The sequence below is a fragment of the Corythoichthys intestinalis genome, chromosome 6 (genome assembly GCF_030265065.1).
Source record: "Corythoichthys intestinalis isolate RoL2023-P3 chromosome 6, ASM3026506v1, whole genome shotgun sequence".
In the NCBI taxonomy this organism is placed as follows: Eukaryota; Metazoa; Chordata; class Actinopteri; order Syngnathiformes; family Syngnathidae; genus Corythoichthys; species Corythoichthys intestinalis.
In genome coordinates, this window is record NC_080400.1 from 57992501 (window position 1) to 58018799 (window position 26299).

At 39.1% G+C, this 26299-nt stretch overlaps 1 non-coding gene across 1 annotated transcript; it reads left to right on the top strand.

The window, feature by feature from the left end:
• Positions 1-16101: 16101 nt before the first annotated feature.
• trnai-aau (transfer RNA isoleucine (anticodon AAU)) lies at positions 16102-16175 on the top strand. Its single transcript has one exon. It is a non-coding gene; the product is annotated as a tRNA-Ile (tRNA).
• Positions 16176-26299: the final 10124 nt, after the last annotated feature.

Genomic DNA, 26299 nt, shown 5'->3' on the forward strand with positions numbered 1-26299 from the left:
CATTCCCATGCTTCATAGTGGGTATGTTTTTTTTTGGATGCAATTCAGTATTCTTTCTCCTCCAAACACGAGAACCTGTGTTTCTACCAAAAAGTCCTATTTTGGTTTCATCTGACCATAACACATTCTCCCAGTCCTCTTCTGGATCATCCAAATGCTCTCTCGCGCATTGTTTTTCAACCTTTCTGAGTCACGGCATATTTTTACATTGGAAAAAATCTCGCGGCACACCTCAAACCAAAATTTTTTCCAAATTTCTCTCTACAGTATATTTAATTATAAAATAATTTCTTAGTATACACTTAGTGGGAAACTTGAGCCTGTTTATATAAACACAGTCTATATCCTGACAGGAATCTTCTTCAACAGCTCTTTTATTTATTTTTAGAGCAGTTAGGCTTGAAAAGCTCACAATTATCATACAGGGGGACTTTAGCAATGTCTTTAACCGCATCAGTATGGTTTACTTTTTGCACTCCTGGTCCTCCATTCATCAGGGCTGAGCATCTCGCTGACTATGGCTTTGTAGGCAGGTAGTATTAATGTCTCTGCCGCATTGTGGGACTTTGTTGCTGAACTTGTTGCTGAATCCAAAAAAGTTGCCTGCTTTGAGGGCATTTACCTTTGTGAAAACGCAGAGAAACATGCAACTTTTTGAGGAAAAACTACAAAGGCGAACAAAATAGTCCATCGACTTGTTTTGAATTCATGTGCGTTTAAGCTTGCTTAGCACCATGGCACTTTTGGATAGCTGCTCGTGTCGCGTTTAAGAACTGCTCTGACTTCCAGCCTTCAGTCACCTTGCTGTCTTCAACGATGTGTTGGAATAAAACACACGGGGAGGATTGACGGTCACCACATATGGATAAAATGGAGAGAACACTTTCCTGTATATCGATACTTGATGAGTGTAATCAAATGATGTACAGAAGACGTGGTGGGGTTGACATTGTTGCGGACTGAAAGGTGGCTGATGGCTAGAAATCCGAGCATGTCTTGAACACAACACGAGAAATGCCTTGCTCCGCTGCACACGACCAAAACCTACCTACTCCTTCCTTCCTACTGCAACGATGTTAAAAAAAAAAAAAAAACGATATTGGACCCTTTCTTGCGGCACACCTGGCAATCTGTCACGGCACACTAGTGTTCTGCGGCACACCGGTTGAAAACACTGCTCTAGCAAACCGCACACGGGTCTGGACGTTTACTGGCTTCAGCTGGGGGACACGTCTGGCAGTGCAGAATTTAAGTCCCTGGCGGCGCATTGTGTTACTGATAGTAGCCTTTGTTTCTGTGGTCCCAGCTCTATGTAGGTCATTCACTAGGTCCCCCCGTGTGGTTCTGGAATTTTTGCTCACCGTTCTTGTTATCGTTTTGATGCCACGGGGTGAGATCTCCCACAGTTGATTTCTTTACACCAAGTGCTTTACCTATTGCAGATTCAGTCTTCTCAGCCTGGTGCAGGTCTACAATTTTGTCTCTGGTGTCCTTCGACAGCTCTTTGGTCTTGGCCATAGTGGAGTTTGGAGTGTGACTGACTGAGGGTGTGGACAGGTGTCTTTTATACCGATAATGAGTTAAAACAGGTGCCATTAATACAGGTAATGAGTGGAGCCTCGTTAGACCTCGTTAGAAGAAGTTAGACCTCTTTGACAGCCAGAAATCTTGCCTGTTTGTAGGTGACCAAATACTTATTTTGCACTCTAATTTGGAAATAAATTCTTTAAAAATCAAACAATGTGATTTTCTGGTTTTTTTTCCACATTCCGTCTCTCATGGTTGAGGTTTACCCATGTTGCCAATTACAGGCCTCTCTAATCTTTTCAAGTAGGAGAACTTGCACAATTGGTGGTTGACTATTTGCCCCACTGTCACATTCCAAGGGCGTAGGTTTGCATAGGGACAGTAGGGGCATAACACTACAAACTTTTCAGGATGCCCAAATTGTCCCCATGAACCTTTAAGCAAGCTTATTTGCATTATGTAATGACTTCAGTAATACAGGTCATTTAAATTGTCTTCCCATATGTTGTAAGGATAGAATTGACTCTACCATTACAGTGAATTACAGTACTTTCATTATGTTTAGACTGAAGCCTGAGTTATGCTCCTGCATTGCGGTGACGGCGAAGTGACTACGGCGTCAATGAGCATTCAATAGTTCTGCGGTAAAGGAACGCATTGCTCTGTAATTCACTGCCAAGCCACTAGAGGGGTGTGGCTTTATGTTTGTACGATTTTGGGGCATGCTTGTTGACTTCCTCTAGTCTAGTTTAAAGGAGAAAAAATAAACAATGACAGATGGAACGCTTGAATGTGGATCTTCAGCTCATCAACATTGAATAAATGTTTATCATACAAATGTTGAGCCGCAAGCAATGCGGAAGACGGTTTTGATGCCGCACAGAGAGTTCTAGCCTCGGGTGGAAACCAGCAAGCTGTGGCGGGTAGCTTCAAACTGGCGTCGAGCACTGCGTCCAGCGTTTTGTCCGAGGTCTGCAAAGCCCTCTGCCCCGATTTGTTTGCCGTGTCCTACAACCAGCCAGTGGAAAGCCAGATCAAATTTCTGACGGCTTTGGAACTTCCCAAACAGCATTGGAAGCCTTGATGTTAACGTTATCATAAAAGCACCATGGCACTCTCAATCAGTGAAGATGTATCGATTCGAGAATGAACTGTCTGTTGTTGAAAATTAAACATCAAAACAACTCTTTTGACGCCAAACCTGTGCTTTATTTTCTTTATATACTTGTAGTGTGACACGTGAATAAGTCACAGACTCACAGCAAACATATGTACACAATAAAAGATGAAGTGCACCAACCAAAAATACAACATAAAGTGATAAAAAGCTGGCAGTTTTTGGCCGACTGGGTCACTACTTCGCGTGGCCGTTTGATTCCGAACATACTTGTCTCGGTGGTTCTTTCCTTTTTTTATTCAATCGTTGGCTGACCTACCGCCCCGTATTTTCAGCAAACTCCTCCCACGAATTGCTTGCCATTTGGCAATCTTCATGATGTCTTGACGAGACATTGTAGAAGTTGTTGTACTTGGTCTTTGTAGGCTTGGTCCATTTTTGCGTGTAGCAAGGTCATGTTTGACAATGGCGGTGATTTTGCGCTGAACTGGAAACAACAATCTGAGCGGACCAATCCCAGTCCCTTTCCGCCACGTCATATGCGTCGACGTGACGAGGTTAAAAAATTCAATACGAGCACATCAGGCTACGGCGCAGGGTCGTAAATCGGGTCTTCATTGACGGCGCAGGTCTAACGCGTAAGCATAACTCGGCCTTTACATTGACCCCTTTTCACTTGCTGAATGTGCCAGTTCATTTTTTCCCCTCAAACACACGTTTGATTGGCTGATTACTGGAAGGAAGGCTCCATTTTTATTTATTTTTGTTATACGCCAAGAAGTTATTTCAGTTATATTTAATTTATTTATATAGACAGACAATGTTGAGTGGTCTTAAGAAAAATGTTTTTTTTTTTTCATTCCTGGATAGATAAGAGATGATTAACGCGTTTGTATTTATTGTGTATGTTAATACTGTATAATATAATTTAAATTTGCTAATAAAATCCAGAAATTTATTCTGGAAGTTTTCAAAATATGTCTTTAGTCGTTTTAACAAAGCCTGAACCAACACATATGCACTGCAAAAACACAATTTCTTTGTTTTCAGTGTAAATCTACTACAAATAAGTGAAATGATCTGCCAGTGCTTCAAGTAAACTTTACTCACTTAGATTTCTTGAAACAAGAAAAATAGCTATCTGAAAATAAAATAAACAGACTTATTTTAAGCAAAAAGTTAGTATGTTTGACTTTAAAAAATAGCTTGTTCGTCAGAGAGGTTCTTAATTCGAGAACAGATATTGTTCAAAACATTATTTGAAAGCAAATGTTTCTAGATTTAGGTGGAAAATGAACAATTGAAAAAATGAAAAATTTAGATGTATGGGCTTAATAAGAACAAATAGTAATATTTACTTAATTTAAGCGGAATAATCTGATGTATTAACTTTTAACTAGTCTTTAACACTCAAAAATAAATGGAGAAAATTATTTGACTAGATTTAAGAAAAAATATCAGATTAGTAAAAGGTAGTATAAGTCAATACAGATTTATTTTGCATTGATCATTTAGCCTATCATTTAATTAGATTCATATTAGTGAGAAATGTAACGCTGACCCCTCGTTCCCCCAATCTGTTTGGTCTTATTAATGCCTGTCCCCAGCAAAAAGTTTATATGCAGGTTATGCTGTTATGTCGTCCCTACCAATATTGAGACCAAACCTACGCCCTTGGTACATTCTGTCCAGTGGGTGTTGTGCTTTTTAAATTTGAGAACTCATAATATAAACACAAAATAAAGAAAATGAGTAGCATTGCTTACGTTCACCGCTGGCTTTCACGAGATTCCCTAGAAAAATAATTAAACAAAAAAAGTGTTATTTTCTATTTTTAACTGATCATGCTTTTGCTGTGTCACAAATAAATGAAAATATATTTCACAGAACAGAATTGTGCAGGCAGGCAGAGATGGGTAGAATAGCCAAACATTATACTGTTGTAAGAGCAGGGGCCGCTGACGATCCTTTTTGGTGTTTTCCCATCCAAAAACAGCCGTTTCGTGCACAATGGCACTGGCAGTACACATGCATGCTGACTAGTTCATGTACTACTACTAGGCTACTACAAAGACGGCATTTTATTTCACCTACAGTGTGTGTTGAAGTTTTTGTATTGGAAATGAAAGCACACGTATATTCTAATGCAAATCAGTGCAGCAAATCAGAAGGCGCGATGACAGTCCATAGACTTCACAATTGTATTGACGGGTTAACTGTTACTGCATTTTTTTTTTGCTTTTAACCAAGAATCGAGACTGCTTTATGTCCATATCGATAAAGAATTCAGGGATTTAAGCATTTATTCACAAGAATTTTCAACGTGAAAAGCTCTTTGTTTACATATGGTGGCCGCTAATTTCCTTACTGACTAGCCTCATAGTTTGCAATCTTTACATAAAATATCTGCTACCTGCACGTTTTAGTTTTTTTTTTACTTTTAACCTAGAATCAAGACTGTTTTACATCCGTATCTGTAAAGAATTCAGGGATTTAAGCATTAGCTCACAAGAATTTCAACGTAAAAAGCTCTTTGTGGTGATAAGGCAGCGCCACAGTGTCTTAAAGACTAGCAGCACATTTGACATATTTACGTAAAATAAATGCTAACTGCCCGTTTTTTTTTTTTTTCTTTTTTGTGCTTTTAACCAAGAATTGAGACTGTTCTAGGGATTTAAGCATTTATTCACAAGAATTTTCAACGGAAAACGGTGTTTCCACTCGGTCAGCTTTGATGGAGATGACCACGGCCCCGCGCCCCGTCAATACATTATGAAGTCTATGGACAGAGGAACACATTTGAAAACTAAAAGGTCTAATAAGCCTCGGTTTAACACCCCCTTTTCACAACACTAAAATAAATTGCACACAAAGCGCTCTGAACAGCGGCAGCTCAACAGCTACAACAAACAAAAATATGGCTACAATGCCTTACCTTTTTGAAGACACCAAAGGTAGATAGAATTATCATCATGATCATCCTAATTTTCAACCTCGAATTTAGTATTAGAATATTTCGCTGTTTTTGTAAAGAAAAAAATCGCTAATTCATTTTTGCACCCTGTTAACGCCTCCTCTTTCAAAGGTTAACTTTTCCAATTGCGCCTTATTCAGCGTTACCCGGTAGCAAGCAAAGTGTCAGGTGTTGACCATGTTATTAACAAAAAAACAAAAACTTTTTCAACATATATATTTAATACCCAAAGTTAAATACCTTATTGTTTCAATATGTTTTATATATTCATTAATTTCTAACAACAACAACAATCTACCGAAACAGTTTTTCTCCTCTCCCCAACACCAGAGGGTGCAATAGCACCCTTAGCACCTCACTTCGCGCGCCACTATAGACCCTACCTACCGACGTCACAAAATCACGTGATCGCTGTATTGTTCCGCCCCATTGTCCGTCATTTTGTGTCTGTATTATCAATGGTCTCAATTGATCGAGCAATTTATAATGCATTTCATGGAAGACCCGGTGCTTTCGGATGCCGTAAACTCACTGGATGCGTGGCATAAAAGGCGTTATTTTGAAAAGCTTCAGTTTATCCATTCGACAGATCCATATGTGATGCCTAAATCGATGTTTTTCGACCCGCTGTCTTCGCCGTCTTTGCCTGACCCTGATATTTACAACTATCTTGTCCACACAAAATCAGCCTATTCTCAAGAAAGTTTGAAAAACTTTAAGAGTTTGGAGGCTTATAAATGCTACGTTGCTGGTTGGGTGAAACAGGTCCTGGTACACGAAAATTCGGCAGGAATCTTGTGCTCGGGAAGGTGAGTTACGAAATTTTCAATTCAAAATCTTTTGTTCTTGCTAACATCCACTGTCAAGTCTAATGTATTTCATGTCATTTGTCAATGGAGCTAGGGCTTTTAATGTTTATATGGTTTAGCGATAGCACTCTCACTACATACATACGTGTATGTTGTCGGCGATCAGCCTAGCAATGATCTTAATTGTGGTTGTCAGCCCAAAACCCTCTAAATATATATTAAATGCATCTTACAGATATAAAATGACTACTACATAATCTGTGGTAATCGTTTGGAGCCCAGTTTTCTCGTCGAATTGCAGCAGCCCATCTCGCTGTCCTCTCCAGGTCTCTCGGAATCCGGTAGAACTTCAAGTCTTTCCGTCTATCTTCTCTGTTATTGCAACCGACCGCCACACACGCCTTCACCATTTTGATTATTAATGTTAACGAGCAGAAAAACACGCCATAAATAGGAGGAATGTACGTAGCCGTAACAGGTAGGTAAACACGATGTGTTGACGGACAATTGGGCGGCAGCAGTCAGGAGGGCGGAGTTGTGACGTCACGTGGGTAGGGTCTATATAAGAGTAGCGTTACTCAAGTAATATTACTCAATTAAAAGTAACAGTAGACATTAAAAAATTTACTCAAGTACTAGTAAAATGAATTTGGTAACAAGAATACTCAAGTAATGATTAACTGCTGACATGGTCTGACATTTTTTTTTTAACAATGGCATATTTTTTTTCTCACCACAACACAATGTATATCTATTACAAGGTAATTTTAGGCCAAAAGTATACAGTATAAAAAAATGCATTTCCTACTAATGGCGGTTTCCGGCACGGTCGGGTTGGGCAGTCGCCCGGGGCGGCAAATTGCTTTGGGTGCATGCACGTGAGGTGATCTTGAGTGATTTTCTACTATTATAATTGGTGCCCTTAACACAGCAATGATGCCCAGACAGCAACTGCGGTCTGCACGCAACCGCAAAAGGAGAAGAAGGTGGAGGCGGGGATTGGATCAGTTAACAGTGTCGCTCACCTAGGGTTGACCTTGATTATTAATGTGCAATTTCCAGATTCAACGCCTGCTCATTCAGTGATGATGGGAGTATGCCTTGTAAGGTGAATTAAAGGCGCTGCAATTAGATTGCAACATTCATTAAATACTAGATGCATCATATCTGAATATTTAATGTAAGGAGTGAATGTTTGAAGGGAGATAGCTTGCAAACATTCACTGTACTGTCATTGGTTTATAGTTAAAATGATGTGGTTTAAGAGATTTAAGCATTTATTCACAAGAATTTTCACCTTAAAATCTCTGTTTACATCAGGCGGCAGCAAGCTACATTCACTGACAGACTAGCATTGTACTTCGACATTTACGTAAATTATACGCTAACTGCGTAGTTTTTTTTGTTGTTTTTTTTTTTGCTTTTAACCAAGAATTGAGACTGTGTTACATACATATCTATAAAGAATTCGGGGATTTAAGCATTTATTCACAAAAAAAAATGACTGGAAAAGCTCTGTTTACATCAGGTGGCCGCTAGCTACATTCACTAACAGACTAGCATTGGACTGTACTTCGACATATTTACGTAAAATAAACGCTAACTGCACGTTTTTTTTTTTGCTTTTAATCAGAAATCGAGACCGTTTTACATCCATATCTATAAAGAATTCGGAGATTTAAGCATTTATTCACAAGAATTTTCAACAAAAAAAGCTCTTTGTCTGTGATTCCACTCGGTCAGCTTTGACGGCCTCGCCCAGAATGCAGCCCCCCTATTTATCGGTCCTGCTCCCCATGTCCCCTCGATACATTATGAAGTCTATGGTTAAGTAGTTCATGCGCTGTATTCTGTTAGTCAACCGTTGTTGGTTTTTTTGCGGCACCAAAGCGGCTTGTTGTCCAGGACACCATCTAGGCACTGTAAAATTCCTAACATGAAAGGAAAACGATCTCCAGTGCCATATAAAAACTGTGAACTATAAAAACAACTCAGAGAGGTTGAAATCTGCGCTCTCGAGTAATGGTGATAGCAGTGCTTTATGTCAAATAGTTTATAAAATTCTGTGATTTAAAGATACCACGTGATTCAACGCATCGTCGTGATCATAGGACAGCCGACTGCAAGCTTGCGTGTGGTCCTGTGATTGCATTATTTCGTCTGATTGGTATGATGCAGTCATGTGATTATTGTTACGACATCTCATTGGGGAAATCAGAAGAGCCACTGTTGGTGTTTCTTGCAAAATAAAGTCAAATCTAATCTGTAGAACGAAGAGGGAAAATGCAAGGACTCTCGTGTTGCCCAAAGTAGTGTCGTAAGAGTAGCGTTTTTTCAAGTAAAAGTAAAAAGTATGGTGTGGTAAAACTACTCTTTGAAGTACATTTTTCTTAAAAAGTTACTCTAGTAAATGTAATGCGTTACTACCCACCTCTGTATGCAGCTTGCATTTCTTAAAAAGGACCTTACCTGCATGCAGCACCGCAAGTGTGATAACCAACTGCAGGAGAGTTTAAAGTATTAGATACTGTGTAGGTTAGGTTAAATTTCACACTTTGTGTTTAAATTGGGGAAGGCGTAACATTACCCATTTGAACATAATTGGAGATGCCAGTTTTCACAGGAAAAGAAAGGTTTTGTCTTAGAAAACAAAAACAGATGTTTTGTTTTATAGTTCTTCAAGAAATGATAACTGTGAGTGTAGAATAAAATTTCAAGAAATTTATACATATATATACAATCATATTAGATATGAGGAAAAAAAGCTAAAATGCTTACTGTGCAGGATGCTGCTGCTGCTGCTGCTGCTGCTGCTGATGTTCTGTTTTGACATTAGAGAGTTTTGAGGACTTAAATACTTGAGAGGGTGGCTCGGTACACTCAAAGGAATACTTGGTAGAATTCATTTGATGCACACCCAATTACAGAGTGTCAGACATGGCTTTGTAATTACATACGTAGTAGGAGTGTTTTCTTGGTAATCTATTTGGAACAGTACTTTACAAGATTGGAATTTGTATTAATTAATTGTAGACCTCCCCAATTAAAAAAAAAAAAAACTGAAAATATAATTAAAGTTCAAGTGCATTCCGTATGTCTTAGCTAACAAACATGTTGAATTTTTGGGGGGGCTTGGATATTTGCCTTGTTGGTTGGTTGGATAGCTTCAAAATAATTCCTTCTACACTCTAAATGCTAATATACAACTTTTAATCAAATATTATACGTGAGCCAAACTGACTTTTATCAATGAATTATGAACACTATTTTTTAATAAGTAAGTCGTAATTTGGGGCTGGAAACCCATATGGAGAAGAAATAGAAAAAACATTTAAGAATTTGCATCGATTACAGTAATCTTTATAAGTCTCATACTATGATTTATTCTTGAAAGTGGCCACTTTTGCATTCTTTTCACCAAGGGTGTAGGTTTGCATAGGGACGGCAGGGACAAAACACTAGCAACTTTTCAGGATGCTTAAATTGTCCCCACCAACTTTTGAGCAATCTTATTTGCTTTATGTAATGAGTTCAGTTATATAGGTCCTTTAGAATGTCTTTCCATATATTTTAATTGATGTTATTGACCCGACCATTATTACGTGAGTTATTTTCATTATGTTCAGACTTATATGTATAAGTATTTAGTCAATCACCAATTGTGCAAGTTCTCCTACTTGAAAAGATTAGAGAGGCATGTAATGGTCAACATGGGTAAACTTCAACCATGAGAGACAGAATGTGAAAAAAAAAACACAGAAAATGACATTGTTTGATTTTTAAAGAATTTATTTCCAAATTAGAGTGGAAAATCAGTATTTGGTCAGCTACAAACAAGCAAGATTTCTGGCTGTCAAAGAGGTCTAACTTCTAACGAGGTCTAACGAGGCTCCACTCGTTACCTGTATTAGTGGCACCTGTTTTAACTCATTATCGGTATGAAAGACACCTGTCCACACCCTCAGTCAGTCACACTCCAAACTCCACTATGGCCAAGACCAAAGAGCTGTCGAAGGACACCAGAGACAAAATTGTAGACCTGCACCAGGCTGGGAAGACTGAATCTGCATTAGGTAAAACGCTTGGTGTAAAGAAATCAACTGTGGGAGCAATTATTAGAAAATGGAAGACATACAAGACCACTGATAATCTCCCTCGATCTGGGGCTCCATGCAAGATCTCACCCCGTGGCGTCAAAATGATAATAAGAACGGTGAGCAAAAATCCCAGAACCACACGGGGGGACCTAGTGAATGACCTAAAGAGAGCTGGGACCACAGTAACAAAGGCTACTATCAGTAACTCAATGCCACACCAGGGACTCAAATCCTGCAATACCAGACGTGTCCCCCTGCTAAAGAAAGTACACGTCCAGGCCCGTCTGAGGTTCGCTAGAGAGCATTTGGATAATCCAGAAGAGGACTGGGAGAATGTGTTGTGCTCAGATGAAACCAATATAGAACTTTTTGGTAGAAACACAGGTTCTCGTGTTTGGAGGAAAAAGAATACTGAATTGCACCATACCCACTGTGAAGCGTGGGGGTGGAAACATCATGCTTTGGGGCTGTATTTCTGCAAAGTGACCAGGACGACTTATCTGTGTAAAGGAAAGAATGAATGGGGCCATGTATCGAGAGATTTTGTGTGAAAATCTCCTTCCATCAGCAAGGGCATTGAAGATGAGGCGTGGCTGGGTCTTTCAGCATGACAGTGATCCCAAACACACAGCCAGGGCAACAAAAGAGTGGCTTCGTAAGAAGCATTTTAAGGTCCTGGAGTGGCCTAGCCAGTCTCCAGATCTCAACCCCATAGAAAATCTGTGGAGGGAGTTGAAAGTCCGTGTTGCCCAACGACAGCCCCAAAACATCACTGCTCTAGAGGAGATCTGCATGGAGGAATGGGCCAAAATACCAGCAACAGTGTGTGAAAAGCTTGTAAAGAGTTACAGAAAACGTTTGGCCTCCGTTATTGCCAACAAAGGTTACAAAACAAAGTATTGAGATGAACTTTTGGTATTGACCAAATACTTATTTTCCACCATGATTTGCAAAAAAAAATCTTTAAAAATCAAACAATGTGATTTTCTGGGGTTTTTTCCACATTCTGTCTCTCATGGTTGAGGTTTACCCATGTTGACAATTACAGGCCTCTCTAATATTTTCAAGTGGGAGAACTTGCACAATTAGTGGTTGACTAAATACTTATTTGCCCCGTTGTACGTGCGTTCTACCCGGAGGTGGCCGAGAGGCTGGGAGATGGTGACGCACCTCGTGGCGGACCGCTAGCTCGATCTCGAGGTCCAACTACGTGCTTTTTAACTGCAGCAACTTTAAGATACGCTATTGGAGCTGGAATTACCGAGGTTAGCGGTAGAAAGCCCGTTTGGATGCTGCCGAGGGTCTTCATAATGTCGGGTTAAAGTTTGGCGAGGTGCCGGAGCTTTGCTGTCTGATATCACATTCTCGTATGCTATGCTTTTTCTAATAATTTTATAAATAGTTATTTATTGACCTGTTTTGCACATGCACCAATCGTTTTAAATAAAACAAGAAATGAATCATGTTGTCCAAATGTTTTATTGTGATTAATATCTGCAATAAAAAAGAATGACATAGTATTTTTGTTAATATGTGCATACTTTGTAGTATTTCCTTGTAACAAAAAAATCCGTGTCAGCCCTTCTGCATTCGGTAATGTAATAAATGTAATGAAAACGAAACTATCAATTCAAAATGAGAAAAAAGAAAACCAACAAAAGTATCGTGCAACGCATGCGACAATTTTGTATAAGTAGTGGAGTAAAAAGTACAGATACATGCCATGCTGTAAGATGTAGTGAAGTAAAAGTAAAAAGTACCACTTCATAGATTTACTCAAGTAAAGTACATAACACAAAAATGTACTTAAGTACAAGAACGAAGTACTTTTACATTCCACCACTAGTTATCAGGCCCCCCAAATGGTGTCTACGGGTAACTATAAGCAGGGCCGGCCCAGGCCATTTGGGAGCCCTAAGCAAAATAATGCAAAGGGGCCCATATTTTTGGCCAACCATTTCGTCACAGTGTACTGTGAAACCCATACATGCAATCCAACCCATACGTCCATATTTTGTATATTAAGCAGATTTTGTTGCACTGCATACTTCAAACTTCTCACCCGAAATGATTGTCAGTACTTACAGTAGATAGCGCCAAACCTTTTTCTAAAAGAGGAAAGAAAGAAGTTAAGGAAGAACTTTTATTTTTTTAAGCTTGTAGTCAAGTATCAAAACTCACAAAAGTCAAATAAAGCAAATTGTAGTAAACAAAATAAAATATAAATTAAACAATTGCCAGATTGGGGGCCCCCTAGTAGTCAGGGGCCCTAAGCAGCTGCATAGTCTGTGTATAGGCTGGGCCGGCCCTGACTATAAGTAGCTAACGATAGCACATGCGATGAACAACTGCAATTGGAGTATATCAAACTCCCATGTGATATCATTAAAACTGTTCAGACCATAAGGACACTCAGATTTCTAGCCTCCGTGTCTAAGCAGCTGAACAGGACAGGTTTAAAAAAATAAATAAAAAAAAAAAAACTGGTTTCCAGTCTTTTACCATAAATTTATAGCATTTTTAAAGATAGGTTCCCAACATTCGACAGCCACCCCACACTTTAACTATGTTCACAAAAAAAAAAAAAAGTTTATATCTGCTTTTGCATTAAACTTTTCAAATTAGGATGCCAACATCAAACAAACTTGAAAAACATACAACTATTTGTATGTTCTTGTTTTCACTTTTGATTTCACATTACTCAATTTGTACCAATGTAGTCTTCATGACAATTGTTGCAAACACTTTGACTTACTTTATCTTCTGTGCTGAGCTACCTTTGCATGACGACTGCAAATGGCCCGCTCTTGTTAATTTAAGTAATTACGTTGAAATGTCAAACAGAGACGCCCTTGGCACTGGAATGGTTAAACCTAAATTTCAATTTGGGCCCTACCCGTGTGTCTGCTGATTACAAATGACTCCTTTAAAGTTCCACTTAATATTTTCCAGTTAAGGGCATGCGGCTGTCGTAAAACTTTTGGCAAGATTGCCAAGTTGATAGCCTTCCTGTCATCCGTCCGTTTCTTATCTTTGCAGTACACAAGCCTTGTCTTAGGGAAGGAAACTAAGAAAGGGACACGAATCACCAGTTTAAGGTGGCAGAAGGGTGTTAGAAGGTGTTGAATCACTAAGTAAATGCTTCTTAATGTATTCTTCATGATTTGTTATAGTTATTTTTTGTGCTGTCCCTCGTTTTATAAAATCCCTCTGAAATCATTTGGTTCACAGACCATAGCATTTATATCTCAGTCAAACCAACGAAGATAACCTAAAAACGAGCGCAATTTGTGCAAATCTCAGTGGATCGCTGTTATTAAGCAACTTGCTCCATCTATTTCATTATCAGTTCATCTTATAAACATAAAACAAAATACTGTATATTGTTGACATTATTTTTAATTGACATAAATTTCCACATCTATCTTGAGTAGCGTATCGCACGAATGCTGATTTTAGACTGTGACGTTGCCATCGTAACCCAGAAGTGGGTCAACATAGACACCATCGCATAGCCATCGCATACAACTCATGTTATTACTCCTTGTTTTCTGCTGGTAATATTTCAAAAACGAACATGGCGAGGAAACAATGCTGCTATGGAACTTGTAAAAACGACTCTAGATATTACGACATATGAAGGATGTTTTCTTCAAACGTTTCCAGAAGCCAAAAAAGAGGAAAAAATGTGAACAATGGATCAACTTGTGCGGACGTCCAAAACACCAGTTTAATGCCATCAAGGTGAAGCCATTCACCTTCGTAAACATTTTGTTGGGGGCCATGGTCCAACAGAGGAGGAAGCGGTAGCCATTTTGATATTTTTACTTCTTTTTTAGCGTGGCGTTTTGCCGTGCTGCTTCTGTCTGACAATGAATGATCCGAAAAAAATTAAAATGGTGTCTGACTGCCACTGTTGTTACCTTTTATGTTGTAAAAAAACAACTTTAGTAAGGAGGAAGGAGGAAGTGTAAAGAAATTATAGAATTAAGATTTTTTAATAATGATTAAAATTAAAAGTGTTCATTGTCTGTCACTAATTAGTATTTGCGATCGCTGCACAAAAATAGCAATGTAAATAACCCCCAAGAACGGTCAGAGACGTAAGACAACCAGAGGATATAATATTTAAGAAAGACAGGGCATACGGTGGTAAAGGATAGATTGTTGAAACAGGAGAATGTCATTGTCAGTGGCGTAAGGCAATGCACACAAGAAAAAAGTGTCGATAAAAAAGCTACCTCTTAATCAGGTCGGCCCTTTTCCCCGTCTTTTTCAGCCCTCGACTCTCAAGACATCTTTTGAATTGAACATTTGTATGTTCTTCCACATCTTTACCAGTGAATTTGACACCATGGACATCATTTTCGGACAGAATTGGTAGGTTTAGCTCAGTAAGATCTCGTTCGTACACTATTTACATGCATTTAGCATTGGGACAAGCGTGAGCTTGACCCGTCTAGCAACAATTGCTAATTGAGTCATGAATATTAATGAGCAAAAGTGACGTGTTGCGTACGGTACACCATGCATGACTTCAACTTGACTCATTATATCCTGTAAACCAAAGTTTGAACTGTTGTTTTTTTGAATGAAAGTGCACTTGTCCCTCTGCCTTGTTGTGAAAGCGGAGGTCTTTATCCAAAACTAGCCAAGACTAGTGTTACTTCAAAATATTATTCCAATAGTTTAGTCATCAAAAATATATACATGTACTCAACTACAAGTAAAAAAGTATTAGGTGAAAGGAATACACAAGCACTCCTTGGTGGCAAGGCCCCAGGTGTCGATGAGATCTGACATGGGTTGCTAAAGGCTCTGGATGTTGTGGGGCTGTCTTGGCTGACACGCTTCTACAACATCGCGTGGACATCGGGGACAGTGCCTCTGGATTGGCAGACTGGGGTGGTGGTCCCCCTTTTTAAGAAGGGGGGCTGGAGGGTGTGTTCCAATTATAGAGGGATCACACTCCTCAGCATCCCCAGTAAAATCTAGGGGCAACAAGGACATCCATCCAGCCAGGGGTCAGGATAGTCAGGCGGCTGGGGCTGAAAAAGTAGCCCCTCCCTAGAGGGGAAGGGGGAAAGGGGACACCGGGTGACTAGTGATGAAAACACCAGTCAAATAGATATTAGAACTAGAAAAGAGAAATAAAGTAAAGACAAGTGGTCAGTAGAGTGCAAAACAGGGGATAGGACTCAGTGGCTGTACTTCCCCCAGCATTATAGCTCCTAGGGCAGCTTAGACTGAACTGTGAGTCTAGTCTGGCTATAAGCTTTGTCAAATAGGAACATTTTTAGTCTAATCTTAAATGTATAGACTGTGTCAGCCTCTTTAATATTTGCTGAAAGCTGACTCCATAAGACAGGAGCTTGGTAACTAAACGCTCTAGCTCCTACTGTACTTTTAGAGACCCTGGGAACTACCAGTAGACCTGCATTCTGAGAACGAAGTGTTCTGTTGGTTTGGTATGGAACCAGAGCATCTGTGAGATAAGATGGCCACCATAATGGCCCCAAACCATTAATTGTGGTGGTTATATGGGTTTCATGTGTATGTACCTGGGCAGCTACTCACGGCCGGTTAGCTCAGTTGGTCAGAGCATGGTGCTAATAACGCCAAGGTCATGGGTTCAACCCCCATATGGGCCATAAGTTACCATATTCAATGAGGAGATTAGTTGACTTCTGTTTCAAATCAAACTTTGCCTATGAATTTGTTTGGCGAAAACATTCTCTGCTTCCTCCAGGCCTAGATCAACTGTTCCATCTATGAGAATGATCAACGATATTCTTGCTGCCGAATATATTGTGGCAATCTCGGTTCGATGTGTATGTACCTGCAGAGCTGTTGTTCGCCGGTCAGCTCAGATGGTCAGAGCATGGTGCTAATAATGACAAGGTCACAGGTTCAACTCCCATATGGGCTATCAGGTATGCTGTTCAACTAAAAGAACAGTTGATCTCTGATCCAAGCCTCTCAAGAATATAATGTACAGAAGAAAGACAAATTTTGCTTATGAATTTAGCTCCTCAGGGTTTGGGCATGCACAGTTGTACTCAGCAAGTGCAGGACTTTGCATATATGACAACGTAACAAAGTTCCCGCTTTGAGCCGGCAAGTTGCATGTCACGGGGGGCTACAAGGACTAGAAAACTTTATCGAAGTACAAGGAGGCTGCATCAGGCTTCAAGGAGAAAGTTTTCGACGTTCAGAAAGGCACTTTCAAAGTTAGGAAAGGCACGAACGACGACAGGGCGAACTGGTGGACCCGATTGCCGTGCTTCGTGTTCATTCCCACGAACACGAAGCTAGCTGCTAGCGAGGTCACGCTTGGTTGCGCCGCAGCTGGAGAATTGTCGACTCTGGGTGCATACACGCCAGTATGCCACCCAAAAGAGGCCCAACACCGGCTTCAGAGGAGGTCGAGGATATCAAAAACTCCCTTAGCTCTCTGATCGAAGAAGTGACTGTTGTCAGAACGCAGCAGGAGCAGTTGTTGGGGCTTTTGGAGGAAGTTAAACAACTACGTCTCCAGCATGCCGAAAAAGACAAACGAATTGTGGATCTCGAACGGAGAGTGGAAGACCTAGAGCAGTACACCCAAATGAATGATGTGGTCATCACTGGCATAAAAATCAAGCCGCGCTCGTACGCGCATGCCGTGGCCGCGGAGAGTGACTATCTGGGCAGCTAAAGAGTCTCTCACACTTTTCGGGCATATTATAAGGACTTCTGTCTTTTCAGGGTTAAGTAGAAGATCGTGCTCATCCAGGTATTTATATCTCGGACGCAGGTGCTTAGTTTGTCCACTTGCCCGATCTGCTCAGGTTTAATTGATAAATACAGTTGTGTGTCATCAGCGTAACAATGAAAGTTAATACTATGTTTTCTGATGATATTACCTAGAGGTAGCATATACAGCGTAAACAAGATGGGCCCGAGGACCGATCCTTGCGGCACACCATAACTAACTCTAGAGTACGGTGATGATTGCTGGTTTACATTGACAAACTGGTACCTATTTGATAAATATGATTTAAACCAGCAAAGGGCTGCTCCTCTAATGCCTATGTCACATTCTAGTCTCTGCAATAGGATATTATGGTCGATTGCGTCAAAGGCGGCACTCAGGTCCAACAGAACCAGGATCGAGACTAATTCAACGTCAGCGGCTAGTAACAAGTCATTAGTTACTTTGACTAATGCAGTTTCAGTGCTATGATGAGCTCGAAAGCCAGACTGGAAATGTTCGAATAAACTATTGTCCTGTAGGTGCTGACAGAGCTGTTTAATTACCACTCTTTCAAGGACTTTGGAAAGAAATGGTAAATTAAGAAATAGGTCTATAATTGGCCAAGATATCAGGATCAAGAGTAGTTTTTTTCAAAAGCGGTTTAATAACTGCATATTTAAAGGACTGCGGCATGTGGCCAGTAACTAATGAGGTATTTATTATATTTAAGATAATATCAATAGTTAGAGGCAGGGTCTCTTTAAAAAGTTTGGTTGGGATCGGGTCTAGGAGGCACGTTGATGGTTTGGAGGACATTATAATTGAAATGACATCGATTTGGTCTACAGTGGTAAAGGTATTTAATATTTTAGAGGGGTTTATCGGAGATTCTGAATTTTTTGTCAGCACTTTATCAGACCTGATAGTTGGAAGTAATTCATTCATTCATTTTCCATGCCGCTTATTCCTCACGAGGGTCGCGGAGGTGCTGGAGCCTATCCCAGCTAACTTCGGGCAGTAGGCAGGGGACACCCTGAATTGGTTGCCAGCCAATCGCAGGGCACAAGGAGACACACAACCATTCACGCACACACTCACACCTATGGACAATTTAGAGTGTTCAATCAGCCTACCATGCATGTTTTTGGGATGTGGGAGGAAACCGGAGTTCCCGGAGGAAACCCACGCAGGTACGGGGAGAACATGCAAACTCCACACAGGAAGGCCGAAGCCCGGGATTGAACCCTTGATCTCAGAACTGTGAGGCAGACGTGCTAACCACTCAGCCACCGTGCCGCCGGAAGTAATTCATTTATTTTATTTCTAATAGTTGCAATTTTATTGTTAAAAATTTTTAGGAAGTCATCACAACTAAGGGTGGTTGGGATATAAGGTTCTATTGAGATGTGACTGTTTGTCAGCCTTGCTACAGTGCTGAACAGAAACCTAGGATTATTTTTGTTTTCATCTATTAAGGATGAGTAATATCTGGTTTTAGTCGTAAGCAAGGCCTGTTTATAGGTCACTAAACTGTGTTTCCAGGCAGAGAGAGTGTGCTCTGTGTTGGAACGGCGCCAAAGTCTTTCTAATTTACGTGTCGATTGTTTAAAGGGCAACTGAAGAGCTTTTCGGATTTTGCACTTGAGTGTTTTACTCAGTTGAATTGTATTAAATGCATCATTCGCTGTCTCAAAAAGTCACATTAAAAAAAATATATAATAATTGACCGCGTAGTTTTTGAGTTATGGCCATAGCAACACCATAGCAACGAGGGACGCGCTGTCCTGCCGACCGCTACCTCATGACGTAACTTCCAGGAAGCCTCGCCACCACTCTGAACACGGAAATATAGCACCACGCTATACTCGCCATATATTGCAAACATTTTCTGGGTTTTACTCGCGGGATTCGTCATGCCATCTCGATGTGTAGCGATGAATTGCTCACAGGAAGACTTGAGACTCTAGAAGTGGTCCAAAAAAACTTCTCCTGCAAAGGTTTGGACCGTTTTTGTGAGCATGCATACAGGTCCCAAATCGGCTCATTGTTTTCATCATTTCTGCCACAACAGCTTTGAAAACCTACAACAATGCAACCTTGGTTTTACAAATACGTAAGTAGACCCTTACCTTTCTAAAATTTGATGCACTTCTGTTGATAAACGAGGGGGACTCCTACTGCCTGTTTGCTGAAGCGCGACATTTTTTGTTGTTGTTGCTGTTGCCCTGTAACCTAACCTAAACCTAAACCTAAACCTAAGTAGATAGGTTTGCTGACAGGTCTACTCATGTGATTTTATGACTATATCAATAGGTATTATGTAAATTCAAATGTTCCCAGCACCAAATAGGTCCTTGGCTTATTGTTTTTTGGCCTGTCACAGGGTAAATATAAAGCCTGTATATTTAAACAATCCTTTGCCAGGCCCTAATGTATCAAATACATCTCAATAAAACAATAACTATTATACTTCAACATCAAGGTCTTCCTATTTGAAGAGGGAACAATAGCATCAAATAGATGCTGCTTTGACTGGGGCATTATTATTTGATCACCAAGAAATTATTATTAAATTAAAATTAGGATTCATCCAATATTTTCATGCTGCTGAGATTTTGTTTTTTTTCCTCCAGGAAGCCAAACATAAAAAATTAAGCGGCGGAAACCCTCAACACGATGAAAAAAGCGTTGCAAGTCAGTCGCAACCCAGTTTCCTAAAATCAAGAGAGAGTGGGTCGAGTCATATGATGACCCAAGTGATGCGGTGTCCAGCGATGACGACTGAAGAGATCCTATGAGGCCTGCCAGATGCTGAATTTCTTCCGTCTGCGACATCAGATGATGATGACTTAGGAGAAATAAATGTAGCAAATTTTGATGACATGAAATCATAAACTAGTCATATTTACAGTACACATTTTTTAAAAGAAAAATCTACCTTCACATTTTAATGATAATGCATTATCTTTGTATAGAGAACACTTAATGCTACAGAAAAGAGTAAATACATATTTCCCACTGCCATTATCATTTTTCAATGTTGCGCTAGTCCGTTGCTATCCTAACTTTGTGTTGCTTACTAAATTTATGTTCTTTGATGTGTGCCATTGTGTGCTTGGTATAACTTATCTTATATGTTGTGTCACAATCTGACAGCGAAAACTGATGCTGATTCAACATAAATCTGGTATCATTTATTATTGTGGCCTATTGAATTTTTTTCAGAATGTAATATAATTACAATATATTATATAGCAATAGAATACATTAAACAGTCAACAAAATGTGTCAATGTTGTTTACAATTTATGGTTTTATTTTTTTTATGTAATTCATGCCCCTGTCAGTGCTTCAGCCTCCTCAAGTTTGGCTCTCACGTCTGGGATCTCCTGACGACAATCTTGGAAGGGTAATTACTTGAAGGTTTACAGCAACACCTGGAAAATAAAATCGTTTTGTCATTTATCTTGAAAAATCAATAACATATCATTCATTTATCCACATTTGGGCTGGCTTTACCATATTTAGATCAGTAGGAGCTGTCTCATTACCTAATATCCAGTTTTAGCTATGTGGAGAGCGTGGAAAAATATACAACCATGTAATCGCATTCTCTCTAATAAAAAAATCACGATGCTGGATTTAGGCTTACCACTCACTCTCCCGTTCGTGAAGTGTCGAGCTGTCAATTTGCGTCATGACGCCATCTGCTGTGTCAAGTAAATCGCCGTCATCTGACGCCTCAGGTTCAAACATGTAGGGATTAATTGTAGTTCATCTTTCCTGGGAGCCTTTGCCATCGGTAGCGTCATGAAAGAGCGATCCTGAATGGTTACCTTTGGTGGAAATATCTCTGACATCGTTTTTGCTGCTATGCTAGCTGTGGGTAGTCTTCTGTTGCCTACGTCACACTTCCGGGTTTGCGAAGGGACCATTAACGGAGTGCAAAAAAACTTTAAAAAAAAAAAAAAAAAAACGCAAATTATCCTTGCAATTACGTTTTGATAATTTCATGGTTGTTTTGAGGAACTCGTCCAAAGTTTATATTCATAAAATTACACCAAAATCCGGAAAGGTCTTCAGTTGACCTTTAACAGAGCGTGTTTCAGCATTATACCAGGGAGAGGCTCGTCTCGGCTTGACAAACTTTAATTTCGGGGGGGCGACAACATCAAGAGTAGTACGAAGAGTAAACATAACACTATCAACAAATTCGTCATTAACATCAAGGCCAGACATTACTCCTTCATAATCAGATGACATGGAGGCAAATATTGGCTGAATTATCTGTTTATACTCTAAAACAGAGCGATCACATTATGTCCTTTTCATCTGAGTTTCTAGTCGCTAGTGACGGACTATCTTTAAGCACAAACTGAAAGGTAATTAGAAAATGATCAGACAGGTAGGTTAAAATCAGGTCCAGGGTGTGCTTGTGACTATGAGTTGGTTTATTTACATTTTGAATGAAGCCAGTCCCATCTAGTAGGTCATTAAAAGCCTTACCAAGAGAGTCACCGTCATCATCAACATGTATATTAAAATCCCCTACAATTATAATTCTATCCCAGCTTAGCAAAATACTGGATAAAAAGTCAGAGAAATCTAACAAAAACTGTGAGTAGGGACCAGGGGGACGGTAAACCACTATGAAAAGAACTGGTTTTTGGTTCTTCCAGTTAGCATCTATAATTGATAGTACTAGACTTTCAAAGGAGTTATAAATGTAATTAGCTTTACTTTTTGGGCTCATACCTAAACAACAGTGTGATATTACTGCCACCCCCCCCTCCGCGGCCCGTGCTTCGAGCTGTGTGAAAATTCACGTGACTTGGGGGCTATAAACAATTCATTTGGTCAAAATATATTCAGGGAGGGTCTTAAATGTATATATATATGTTTGTGGAAGTCTTCTTACCATATTGGTATTGATATACGCAATATAAGTGTGTGTATATGTATATATTTACACACACGCTTATATATATATATATATATATATATATATATATATATATATATATATATATATATATATTAGGGCTGTCAAAATTATCGCGTTAATGCCGTTAATTAATTTTTTAAAATTAATCACGTTAAAATATTTGATGCAATTAACGCAGATGCCCCTCTCAGACAGATTTAAATGACGGTACAGTGAAACGCTCACTTGTTAATTGTGTTTTATGTAGTTTTGCCACCCTCTGCTGGCGCTTGGGTGCGACTGATTTTATAGGCTTCAGCACCCATGAGCATTGTGTAAGTAATTATTGACATCAACAATGGCGGGCTCCTAGTTTATTTTTTGATTGAAAATTTTACAAATTTCATTAAAACGAAAACATTAAGAGGGGTTTTGATATAAAATTTCTATAAATTGTACTAACATTTTTCTTTTAAGAACTACAAGTCTTTCTATCCATGGATCGCTTCAACAGAATGTTAATAATATTAATGCCATCTTGTTGATTTATTGTTATAATAAACAAATAGAGTCCTTATGCACCATATGTTCAATGTATATATCCATCTTGTGTCTTATCTTTCCATTCCAACAATAATTTACAGAAAAATATGGCATATTTTATAGATGGTTTGAATTGCGATTAATTGCGATTAATTACGATTAATTAATTTTAAGCTGTAATTAACTTGATTAAAAATTTTAATCGTTTGACAGCCCTAATATATATATATATATATATACACACACACATATATATATACATATATATATATATATATACACATATATATATAAATATATACAATATGTATACATATACATATTTTTGTTTTGTTGTTCTGTTTTCTCTATTGCTGACTGAGGGAATCGACATTGAGGGTTCTGCCCTCCCGTTACATGCGTTGGCGAAGGATGTATACTAGAGCTGAAACGAATACTCAAGCAACTCGAGTAACTCGAGTTTAAAAACTGATCCGAGTAATTTTATTCACCTCGAGTAATCGTTTATTTTGACAGCTCTAAGCATCACGTTTTGCTCGGACTACTTTTAATGCGGGACAACGCGCTGATGTCACGTGCATAGAGGAAGAAGCAAAAAAAATAAATAAATTACTGCAGCCGACATTGTTAAATACTAGCCCACACGCTGCTACGTTGGTAGCAGGTAGCGTCTGATGAGTCTCATAGAGATCACATGTATGTTGAACTACATGCGAAATGACAGACTCGGCCGCGTCTGGGCAGCATTAGTAAACAGCCGCCATCTTAAAGCAGTAGAGTGCCCTGCGGAGGGCTAGGTTTCTATTAATTATGACCACTGTCGATGCGTGGCTAACGTGTCTTACATACAGGCTTTAACATAACAGCGTTGTGGAGTGATGAAGGTGTAAAATAAAAACTCAAAAATGCTAACTATCAATTTTAGCCCAGCAGTCTGCTGGATAAAACACCAAGTAGTACTGGTCCCTAATGTGCAGCATGTGCTCCAATACAGCCTGTATCATACATTTATTTTGAACACTGCAAAAACTCTAAATCCTATCAGGACTTACAGTTTAGACGAACTTAAAACTTAACTAGAACTTAAATACACAAATAGAAATTCAAATGAAACACGTGGGAAAAAATCCTAACTTTTAAGTGATGTGTGTTATCAAGCGTAACTGCATTTTTAGGTATATACATATGTATGTATATATATATATATATATATATATATATATATATATATATATATATATATATATTGTAAATAAGATCTAAAGGTTTTTTGAGTGAAAGCAGTGAATTAGTTTTTTTTTTTTTTTCTAGTTACATCTGTGATGCAATTGTTGGCTGTTTTCAACAATATACATTGGAAATAAAGACATTGTTTGACTGAAAATGGTTCAAGATTAGATGAAATGTCTTGTTTTCTCATGTATATTTATAATTGCTGTTCACCTAAAAATATATTTGTTTTATCCGATTACTCGATTAATCGATAGAATTTTCAGTCGATTGCTCGATTACTAAAATATTCGATAGCTGCAGCCCTAATGTATACTATATAACTAAAAAAATAAAAATTAAAAATAAAATTAAAAAACAGGTTGCAGGAAAATATTTTATTTATTTTTATGATAATTGAGAAATTGGGGTGGGATTTAATAAGTTTTCTTCATCCCACTACCTTTCAGGCATTTTTTTTGTTTGTTTTGTTTTTGTTTCTTTTTTCTCTGTGTTTCTTGAAAGCAAAGAACTGAATTCGTGAAGATGAATGTAACTGCCTGAAATGAAATTAATAAGAAAAAAAACAATTGTTTGGCACAAACATGCTCTGCTGGTTCCAGGCCTATATCAATTCCTCCATCCATGAGAATGATCAACTTTGTTCTTGCTGCTGAATATATGCTAGTTAGCTGGGCTCAATGTGTATGTACATGGACTGCAGGTCACGGCCGGTTAGCTTAGTTGGTCAGAGCGTGGTGCTCAAAATAGAAGATCTGCAAGCATTTTTTTTACAACACTCTCCTGCTCCGTCACTAGAGCAGGAGAGTTCTGTCACTAGCAAACTTGACACATGAACACTACTCTCGTCTTTCCTGTTCATTTTGCTTTTGCTGCTGGTTTTGTGAAATATCGGCAGGGCTGTCCTACTCATTAATGTTCCCTCGGGTTCAAATTGGAAGGGCAGAACCGACGACATGTTCATGTTGTTAAAGAGTGACGATGTGGAAGTCCCGCAGTGTGGTCCGGTGGCGTCACCGCCCAGAGCGCATTGCGTCGTCAACAATGGCAACCTACTAGTTCAACAAATTTTATGAAAACGAAAACATTAAGAGGGGTTTTAATATCAAATTATTTTAATTTGTACTAACAATTATCTTTTAAGTACTACTTTAGGGATACTTTAGGGATACTTTAAAGATACATGTAAGACTTTAAAAAGGTAAAGAGGCGCAATACAAGTGTAACTCCATTTACCATTAAACCAGTCAGAGGGCAGGATGAATTCTGGTGCAAGAGACAGCAGGCAGGAGAGAGAGGCACGGCTGCATCTGAGCCGAAATAACCCAGTTTTAAATTGATTTTTTCATATCAACCAGACGGATTAAAAAAGGGCCGATACAGATATACGTCAAATTTTCAAATATCTACTCGTGACTCAACTCGACTTGCCCACAACAGATAAAACTTGCAATTTGCTTATGGCTTGGATCAAAGTGATTTGTGCAATTGTCTGACGATTAGCCTTGCAAGCAAGACGGTACTTCCTGATTCATTGATTCATCTTGCAAACCTCAGATGTCCAACCACTTCTCCAGTCATCTATGTTCGAGCCAATCTGTAGAAAGAGGCAAGAGCTGCAGATGTGACCAAGAAGCAACTATCTGCTGAGTGCTAAGTGATTCTTGTAGTTCAGTGTCTGAAGTTTTGTCAGAAATAATCTCAATTTCCTCATTAAAAGAAGAGGAACCACTGTCACGAAAAGATTTTCTTGATGGGAAAGTTTTTGCTCTTCGAGGAACCAGTACATCATGTGGCTTAATGTGGATTGGTCTGGTGGCAAGCCAATCGGGGAAAAGAGACGGGAGCTGCAGACATGACCAGGAAGCGTCTATCTGCTCAAATACTGTGGCGGAATGCATATCAGTTTTTGAAGATGGGTTTTGTCTGAAATACACTTAATTTCCTAATTTTAAAGAGGAGCAAAGAATGTCACTAAAAGATTTTTTTTTTGACTGGAAATGTTCTTTTCGCAAGTGTGACGAAAATCATTACCCTTATATTTTTTTATGGTTCCTCCCATGAAACAGGGCTAAATTGGATCTTTCCTGGATTGATATGTGTAATATATTCGTAACGGATATATGGAACAATGATTCTGGCGTGCCAGGTTAGCATACAATGACAATTAAGCACTGGCATGTACCCATAGATGCCAGGTGGTGCTCAAGCACTGGCCCTTGCCCTCTTAACCAAGCAAGTGCCCTTATTAGGGTTATGAAGTCATGATCAGAGGTAGGTAAAATAGCCAAAATTTTTGCTCAAGTAAGGGTAGCGTTACTTCTAAAAAATATTACTCAAGTA